Source organism: Anneissia japonica, unplaced genomic scaffold (assembly GCF_011630105.1).
Source record: "Anneissia japonica isolate Jap-2015-1 unplaced genomic scaffold, ASM1163010v1 scaffold21_len1647178_cov195, whole genome shotgun sequence".
Taxonomy (NCBI): Eukaryota; Metazoa; Echinodermata; class Crinoidea; order Comatulida; family Comatulidae; genus Anneissia; species Anneissia japonica.
Genome location: NW_022750455.1, coordinates 189,662 through 200,231, shown reverse-complemented (window position 1 = coordinate 200,231; position 10,570 = coordinate 189,662).

Below are 10,570 nucleotides of genomic sequence, written 5' to 3'. Positions count from 1 at the left end.
GCGCATAATAGGCCTATATAGCCTATAATGAAACTGGTATGTAATTTGGCAAAAATGTATTAAATAAAGGAAAAATGTCGCGATTATCTATGAAACGAAAACAATAGAGTTCCTCTTAGTTCAATCCTTTCTACGAAGGTACCTGTTAAGTGTCTTCAGTGAGACAGTTTGCTTCTAGTCCCCGTAGAACACTGGCGGCCGTCCCTCTCTTGCTTCTAATCAATGTCTTCTTAGTAAATTTAGTAACGTTGCAGACAACTTTCATTCATCCATTCAAACCAGCAAAATCGGGAATTATGATTTTTACTACCACTTTGAACTGCTGCCTGATTCCTATTATATTTAAAACTTTCTGAATTGTTTATAATAATATAGACCTACTGAATATTTGTTTAATCAATAATGCATGGGAATATTAGTGCATTAATTATTTAATTAACATAGGCCTGTACTGAGGCCAAGTATAAACAGCTTCCGGATTTTACCGGATTTGTCCACATACCGTACCGGTACACTACAGCAGGATATGCCTATACATTATAAACAAAAATTAATTGAAGTTGGCTCATACAAACGTCCGTTTTGTGTCGCACATGATTCATAATTGGTTACGTGACACTGTCGAACAAATTCCCGACAAATTCTCAATATCGTATTATCAAGTTAGCTTCGTTGATCCTGTGTGCTTTTTACTCTAAAACTACGTTACACGAATATTTTGTCAATTCTCGTTGAAGGAAGGGTAAATGTTAGCCGATAAATCAAGTATGCTCATTGATGTTAGTCGTTCTTTAAAAGACAGACGTATTTATCGTGCTCACACACACTATCCAAATAGTTCAGACGCGTTTTTGACGCAGTAAACGCAACGCCTTTTTAGTGCGACACATTTGAAATTTGACGCTTGGCTGGCTGATGTGGCCTTTGGATTGGATTGGATCTTCCAAGAGAAGAGATGATAGATAAAAGAACGTTAGCTCTAAAACCGGTTAGATCTAACGTGGGAAGGATTATAAATTAACATAGGCTTATAAATGTAAACATGTTTCAGAAAGAGCAGTTAATGTTATAATAACATTAAGCACGATCGTTAAAAAGACGATTAATAAAAACCCCACAATTAATGAGAGCAAAAAAAAAAACCCCCAAAAAAAAAAAAAAAAAAAAAAAAAACAAAAGCAAAAACAAAAACAAAAAAACGAAAAAAAAACCCATTACAAGTAAATTAAGGACCTCCGCGGAAATGTCTTTCATGTGTTATCCTTGTAATGTCGCTGTAATTGTGTGTAATAATGGATGTTTTTTATGCGTGACGAAATTTTCGGAATAAATTCATTCATTCATTCATTCATTCAAAGAATGGCATTAATAGGCTTACAGAAAAATACATTTAAAAATTATATCTATGCCTATGCAACACGCAACAGCACTTATGTATTCTATTTAAGTTATCACAACCATTATACTTGGTTTTTTTTTTTCATGTTAAATAACCATGTGCCACTTTATTAATGGGCGTAAATTATAAAAAGGTTGAACGGCAATGCTTTTTCCAGGTATTCTATTAACGATTTAATGTAACTTTGGCGCCGGTGAAGATGCTAAACATAGGTGTTTGCTGTTAACCAATCCTCGAATTACGATGATGATGCACATCAAGATACGTTATTCAGATGACAAGTCTATCAATCATCACTGTGCGTGTTTTAGATTTCATAAAACGTACCAAATTCATTATGAATAATCTAAAATAATACAACGCGGTGTTTTTGTCGATCTGATTCAAGATATATCAATTGGTCCAATAGGAATACATTTTGATATAATATCAGCGCTGGTCCGAAATGTGGGTTTAACAAATCTCCTCGGATAAGATAAACCAAAGGCCCAATGTACACTTTAAAGAACCCAGTGCATCTTTCGAGACGAGTAGGAGGTTACCCCGGTGTCCTTGTCCATACAGCCCCTGTTGTGGAAGGACGAGAGTTTCTGGTACTCGTATACCGGGTAGCTCAGATACGAAGAGACCCTTCTTAGGAAAGAATCAAGTTATTGTACGAGCTAGCCCACACCTCGAGCGCCTGTAGAATTCGGTATAAAGCGCTATATTAACCCAACTACATTACATTGGTGGTAAATTCAAGATGAATGCCTAGTTAATACTTAATAATAATCAAAGAAAAGAAGCATTGCATATACAGTGGGAGCATCCCTCCCTTAATAGACAATTACAACATGTAAATTTAACCCTGTCATTCTGAATCATTTGCTCATCTTTATTCATGCATCTTCCCCGGTATGTTTCAATTCCATAAACATAAATGCTCCACCTCCCATTTGGTCTTATGTATTTCTTCATCTTTAGGCCTATTCATGCCTTTTTCATACGCTTCAGTTCGCCTATTTACCATGAAATTACATTGCATTCGTTCACTCCTATACATACTTTTACGTGCTTATAAGTATTGTTACACCGAAGATGGCAGTTGAACTGTTGAAACATGTTTGTACCAATTTTTATAATAAAAAAGTTAGGCTCAGCCTAAATGGTATCATTGAAATCCGTTGTGATTTTATTGAGATTTATTGCATGTCTGCTGTTACACTGTCCATTTTTGTTAATAATAGTCCAATTAATCAAAATTGAATATGTATTGTAAAGAAGTACCGTACTGATGGCCTTTAGTCCAATTGATGTGTCAAGATTAACTAAAATTCTAGATAGTCTGGTTGAATAAAAATTAAACTCTTGTTTTCAAGGTAAAGTTCACAAACCAATAATATTGCATTTCAGTTTTAGTGACTTACCGCTTATCTTAATTCTAGATTGGACTTTAGTTAAACGTGACCTTATTTTAATCTAGATGAAATTACGTAGGCTTAAGTTTAATGTGAGAATGTTATGGATAGAAAAGGTTTGAGAACCATGTGATCAACCATCGGCTTGTCATTACAAGAAGCATACAGCATCAGCAGAACTTTTCCCGTCTGAGTCATCTGAATTTGCTCCGGGTATTCTCTGTGTAGGCCGGTCTACCTCTACTTCTATTTCCAGCCCGTTTCAAAATGTTCTTGTTGCTGATATTTTCATTCCAACGAACGGTTCTGTGACATCTACATTCGGAGTTCACATAGTAAAGCAACAGCAACAAGAAGTTGATCCTTTTAAGGGTAACATATTATTATGTTTAATTGTGTTAAAAGGTTCATGTCAGGTTGCACACTAGTTAAAATTTATCTTATGTGTTTCGAACACTAATTGATTATGATTCACCTGTTTGGGATAATTGTACCTAAGTACGTGATGAATATTAGTGTTTTCAAATATAGAACTGGTATTATAATTATGCAGGTTCATGAAACACAGTTATTCTGCAACTCTTAAAAGTACTCGCCGCCATTTGATCTTTCGAAGATAGAACAATTGAGGTTTACCTAAAAGTATATCGAAACCCTTCGACGCACTGAGTGCATCTATCGACAGACTTTTTAAGGAGGGAGGGGCATTGTGAAAAATGTTAGAGATTTAAAAATGACTCCTAATCTATCCTGTTGTACTTAAATACCCGAAAGTATCAATGCAAGTGGCGTCTCTAGGAGTCTAGAAATGGAGGGGGTGGGGGTGCTGATGGGAGCGCGAAGGTGAAGCGGATGGCCCGATGATTATAGTGAGAGGGCGCTATATAGCTCGCAAAATAAAGTGATTTGAGGTGATTGTTTACTACTTGCGCGTGATTTTTTAGGTGACTGGGGGGGGGGAGTATTTTTTCGGGAGTGCTCCCTCCCCCACCCTAGATACGCCACTGATCAATGATAATCAATACATTAGATGCTGTACCCTTTATTGTAGCACACACCTCCACCCTCAACCCTCTCCCCACATAGCCTACGACTGTGTAATAAATATTAGTTTAATAACACAATGAATGTCAACTAACAAACTTGATATAATATGTTAGTTCTGTAGCAAACTAACTAGTTTCTTCGAAAGTGTACGTAGAAACGATAACAACTAGAACATTCAGAGTCAATATTTAAAAACATAAAATAAGAGTAATTGGCAAAAAGAAAACAAAGACATAATAAAGCCAGTGGAACAGATGTTATGGGTAAATAGCAACCTGTTGTTGTCATAGCCAATAAAAACATTTGTCGAGTTATTGTAAAATGTAAATACATTGTATAAGTACTCAAACGTGTTGAAAAAACTAATTTCACACACGGTTTTAAAATAATTGTCTATGTTATATTTGACGCGTCATTAGTATTCATACAATCTGACATGATTCGATACTTTTTTATACTTTTATCATTAACATTCAGAAATCATAATTACTATGGTCATCAACATCGTCATCATCATGACCATAATCATTATCATAATACTCCTCCTCACCATCATCATCTTTATCCTCATCCTCAACAATGTCATCCCTTTTCATCATCATCGTCATTAAAATCATCATAATCAACCATCATAATCAATCAATCATCATCATCTTCGATATCATGTAGTTTTATTATCTCATCATTGTACATACTATAGTTAGTTGTTTTCTTTATAATAGAATTCTTTATTTTGTAACAATTTCTGATGATTCATTTCATTGAAAATTAAAAAAAAAACAGGCATACGCCTACTTATATGCTATGACCACATGTTTATAATATTAATATGCTACAATTGTACTTATTATTAACGTAGACATTGTGAATAGAATTGCTGTTTTCTGATATCGAACGACAATGAAGGACTGAAGTTTGAATTGGTAGAATTCACACGAAACATACATAATAAAACAATACATATAATATTACCTTGTTCTTTACAGTATTTCGGCATTGTTTCATTTGATTTATGACATGCTATTATTGGCGATGTCAAGCCCAATCACAGAACATTAAAGCTATTTATACACATTATATGCCCACAGGCCATCATTAATATTGTGTCATACAGTATTTCCATGAAGTTACAGTAACATTTAGCGCCATGGTAATCTGTTACTGTTGGAACAAAGTCGGTCAAAATTCACGTCTCAGAATCACAGAACTACGTGTGCTCAACACTCTAATATATTGCGTCACGCAAATCCATCTGTGTTCTGAAGCCTGGTTTTCTTAAAATCGCTACACTGTCGCTACAGATTTTTTTTCAGGTTCCCTCTCTGCACCTGCGCTGACGACGATCTTCTTGACCAATTGCAGCACAATGTTTTGTTAGCGCATCATCCCAACCAAAGAGAGGCTCACCCTCCTCATTTTCATATCTCGTTCTATCTCACAAAAGGTGCTTCCGTTGACAAAATGAATTCTGTGTTCTACAAACGTCCTTTTGTCGACAAAATAAAATTCCGCTACAACATTATTTTTGTCCTAGAAAAAGCTATTTTGTCGACAAAATATCATTTTTTTGGTGACAGAATAAATCCTGTCTTACAAAAATACCATTTTGTCGACAAATTAGCATTTTGTTGTAAAATCATCTTTTTATGTTAAAGAATACATTCTGTCTAGTCTCAACAAAATAGTATTTGGTGGACAAAATAGCATTTTGTCTCAACAAAATAATTTTTATCGACAAAATAGCGGATGTCCCAAACGGCGCCCCGTAGTTTTCAGTGACCTCAACTGCATAGCAGTCCTCCCCGATTTCAATGACTAATCAGCTGTCAGCGATAGCGTGTAGCGATTTTATGGAAACCATGCTTTACCAATCATCGCGGATGTATGTGCACCCTATTTTATGTTACAATCGTGCCCACGCAGGGCCTTCTGTGTTCCTGGTTCTCATAAATACTTGTGCCACCTATGTTCCATGATGTCATTTCACAGAGAGCGAGCTGGAGCTGCATTGGCAGTAATTCATTAGTACTTGCCCTTCAAGGTGTCATAAGCGATAGGCCTATCATTTTGTAACCATTCCCTAAGAGTTCTATGACGACAATTATCGTCAGCCATGCACTTGTTTGAGTTATGACGTCACAAACATGAACATAATGTTTTAGGTTGTTGGCGAGCATAAGCACAGAAAATTGGTTAACGAACCCCATGCAACGAAATCTCATTATGTTGAAATTTCGGAGCTAAGGCTCAAACAGACACTGATATAAGACAGTAACTAATTATATTTAATTTAATGATCAAGAAACATGTAATTTTGCTCCGATTTGATAGAGTGTCGTCTGGATGACTCGGCATGTGATGTGTGTTGATTACATGTATTGGGAGTTCTCGCATTACCATCATGTACCGTAAACACGTATCGAATGTTTAGAACATTATAAAGATAATTCTCGTGCTTATAATTCTATGAATTACTCGTAAAGGATCGTATTGGCATCATTGTTGTCCCTCGTATACAATGAGAAATCCATTTAAGATTCTGTTGTTCAACATATTCATATTAATATGCATATCCATATGCATATTCAAATATTCATATTCATATTCATATTAAGCATCTTTATGACTATTTAATTTGTCTTTTTTTAAAACTTATTACATGTTTGTGAGTATATAATAGCGCTCTGAGAGGTTATTATAGGGTGCTATATTAACAAATTGTATTATTGTTATTCCTTAATTGGCAATGACTCGGTGATATTATAGAGTTTCATTATTTAATATGTACCTTCAATTACTAGGCCTATATTCTTGCTTTTCGGCATTTTCATGGTCATTTCGCTTCTGACTGCTTGTTATTCAGAGAGGATGATGGGTTTACTCTATCGAAGCTGCCATGCACTTTAAGAATCTATTATATGCAGTATTTATTATTTCAGGTTTTGTTCACCATTATCATCATTATTATTATCATCATCATCATCATCATCATCACCACCATCATTAGAATAATCATTAAAAAAAACACTTTATGTAGGCATGATAGCGCGCCCTCTATCGGATAATGAAAGGGGACAAATCAGATTCCTGTCTTAACACCTACCTTAATCAATATTAATATTATTTTCATGTGTTACATTTTCGGCCATGTGGGCCTTGTATTCAATTTTTGAATAAAGTGTGCTACATACATCTTAATCAATATTTTATATCAAATTTGATTAATCATATATTTTACGCTTTGGGATATAATTAAGTATCGGTGTGCATGAATGAAACTATTTCCAATACGAAATGATGCCCGACTAGATTACAAGCCTCCGTTAGGCACTTACATTTTATTTCTCCGCAGCTTCTTCCAACCACAGATTTAAAATAAACGAAATTTAAGATTAGAACTAAATAATAATCAAGAAATACTTTTTACAAATTCAGATAGTAATTCTGGTGATCTAACCTTCATTCTTTATATTTATGCGGAAAATATAACGATCATGAGAATACCTTTTTCCTTATTAATATTGATATGTAATGTGTAACTTGTCATGCCACTTGAATTTCTGACGCGCATGCGCCAGATAGTAATCAAAACTTCGAAAAGAGATAGTGATCGAAGTTTATATTGAAACGCCACTGAATCTCGATATGTTAGCTTTTAGTAATTAATTTCTTACACATTGTCGGTTTTAAACGTCCTAATGCACAGTATGATACATCCTTTTCTTTGGGTTTTTTTTTTTTTCTTTTTTTGTAAATTTGTCTTATTTACTCAAAAGTGATAAATTCCTGAATGGTGTAAGTGCGTGTCTAGACTTGAGGCTTACAATTGCGACGGGTTTCAAACTGCGTTTTTTCTAATGGATACTAAGAAATATAAATTACTTTCTCAAATACTTAGTTAGTAAGTGATAAATGATAAATAAGACACGCACTGTCATCGAACCCTTTAATTCCGTTTCTCATTTTGTTCTTCTTTGAGAACGATGCATTCTTCACGAATGATTTTTCTATGAATTGTTAAAATATAATCATAACTTTGCATCGGGCGTGTAATTCGTCTGGTAAACTTAAGGCCTATGGCTATATCCATATTATATCATTTACCTGCAGTAGTTATATCAGTCTATAGATAGGCATGTGTTCTTATATCATGTAACTAAAACAGTCGATGATGCCATACGTCAGCTCATTGGGTGAGAATGTCATACTGCTAGTAATGCGCCACATTGACGTTCGAGCCTACCGAGTAGTCCTACTTACTTATACTCCTGGGTAGAGAGACAACGAACAATAGCGAAATTGAAGCCAGTGTCATATGGAATTATGTCCCTGAGAGATCTAAATAAAATAGGTCTTTTAATGGACCTTTTCGGTAAGCACCGCCCCTTGGATATTTTTTTTTTATTAACACTTACAAAACGGCAGCGTAAACGTAGGCTATTTATACACGGTAGTTTGTGGGACAACACTGCGTATGTGTGTGGGACAAGCGCGCATTCCCATAGCAGCACCAGTACAGATAATACAGTATACCAGTTCTTATTGGTCAGTTGTCATGTTTTGACACTCCGGCTAAAGTTCATAGGTTTTGTTCTTGCGAATGTCATCCACATTACTTTGATTTGAACAACACCCCTTCACTGACATTTTTGATTGACTGCATGCTCACATATGTAATTATTGTCATAAAAATGCTGCTATTTTATGCAATAAATGTACGAAAAAGAAAATAAACGCGGGCGTTTAATGTGCATTTGTTTGATTAATCATTCTCGCGGGACCCCTTTGCCCCGTGATTTTATGTGAGGAGAATATAGTTATCAAAATGTAAAAATCTCCCTGTTCCCAGACTCGAATTCCACCGTGCCACATTGGCACATGATGTCAATCAGATTTCATAGACAACTCTGGCTCCTTGTCAAACTCCAACTATGCAAGAAACGCAGAATTTTGTCTCCGTTAGCTCATCTGTTGATGTCAGTTGGATGACAAAATGGTTTTTTAAAAACAGTGTTGAATAAGAACTTTTCTCCGGAGTTAGCGTCTCGGGGGTCAGTCTCTGGCTCTCGTTTCTATAATTGGCGTCTTTAAAGGTCAGGAGACAATTTAAGGGGAAATATATTTCAGTTTGATTCTTTAATTCCCCACAAAAGTAAAAGCTTCGCCAATATATACATTTCATTGGAAAGGAATTTTTCATGCAACTTCTTTAATCACTAGCGTTATGTTTTATATATTTAATATACATATATTATATATATATATATGTGTGTGTGTGTGTGTATGTATATACTATATATGGCGTCCTTATGTTTCTATATGAGCACTTTTATTTTTATTTAGTATATTACCTACTATAGTTGTTAAACTTCATGATTTCTCTGTTAGACTACAGTTTTGTTGTTAATTCTATTTGTTCTTATTTACAGTCTAAAATATGTACTTTATATAGCAGACAATTATTTCTACTCCTCTTGCAAATTTGCCTTGTTTGTTTTAGTTTGGCAACGTAAAAAAACTCCTAATGACGCAGTTAACTTCCGTTAAGGAAGTCTACTTCTCAATAGCCGAATGAAATGCTCAATGAAAAATCGTTCTGTATAAAATGTACCAGTCAAATGCAGCCGGTCATTACCAGTGTAATTGTTTGTTTTCCTGTCGAGTAGTTAGTTATAGAAAAGGTGACGTAATATACAAAAATTGTGTTGAATTTTTCTATTTTCCCCTCCAAAACGTTATAAATGTGATTGGAAAAAGGTAGACGTTACCCCCTCCCCCTGTCGGTCTTTCGATTAGCCCCACTATTTGGATGCGAACCCTTTCCTTCAAGTGACCCTCTTGGTTCAAAATCAATGTCACTTGATTAGTAGGCTCCAATCATATTGTGGTACACACGTAGGCATGGTGTAAAGCAACTTTATTAGAAGGAGTTAATCAAGGTGTTGCTATAACAAGGGTGTTATAGGTCTAGAGCAACTTCTTGACTAGTAGGCCTTAATCATAGTTTGGATATACACAGGCCTCGTGTATTGTTAGCACATGTTTGAAGCTATGACATGTCTTCATATACTGTAATCCAATGGTATTCTGCTGTATACAACATGAGTTTGATTACCGAATTGAAAGTAAGCGATTAAAGTAGACAATACACCACTGAAATATGTCCCGAATATTTTCCAAACACATTCCGAACATGAAGCGAACATGTCCACAGCATACCTGAACATAGGGCCTACACAGAAAGTGATCACAATGTCCCAAACATTTACCAAACTTGTCCCCGACATTTTCAATAATGTGCGAACAGCCTACGAACCGAAACTTGCTAGTGTAACGTTATAGACCGTACATTATTTTCGGTATCTACAAAAGCTGTATATTACAGTACTGTAAATATTAATTTTGAATTTGTTCAAAATTGTTAATGGTGAGCGAAACAAAATATGCGGAAGATTAAATAGAAACTTGTCAACCGTAGTTCATTAACGGATGAAATCTATCAAAGTTTCTTCAAATTTCAGGCAAGTAGTCATACATAGACAAGAAGACGCCGCTAAAATGCAACCGTTTACCTACCACTACTACGATTAAACCAATACGACAAAGATACTGTCTGTTGTCATACGCACGCAAATGTACGTTTATACAGTATAATATATATATGCCTATATATATATAGCCAAACTATACACACACACACACACATATATATATACATATATAT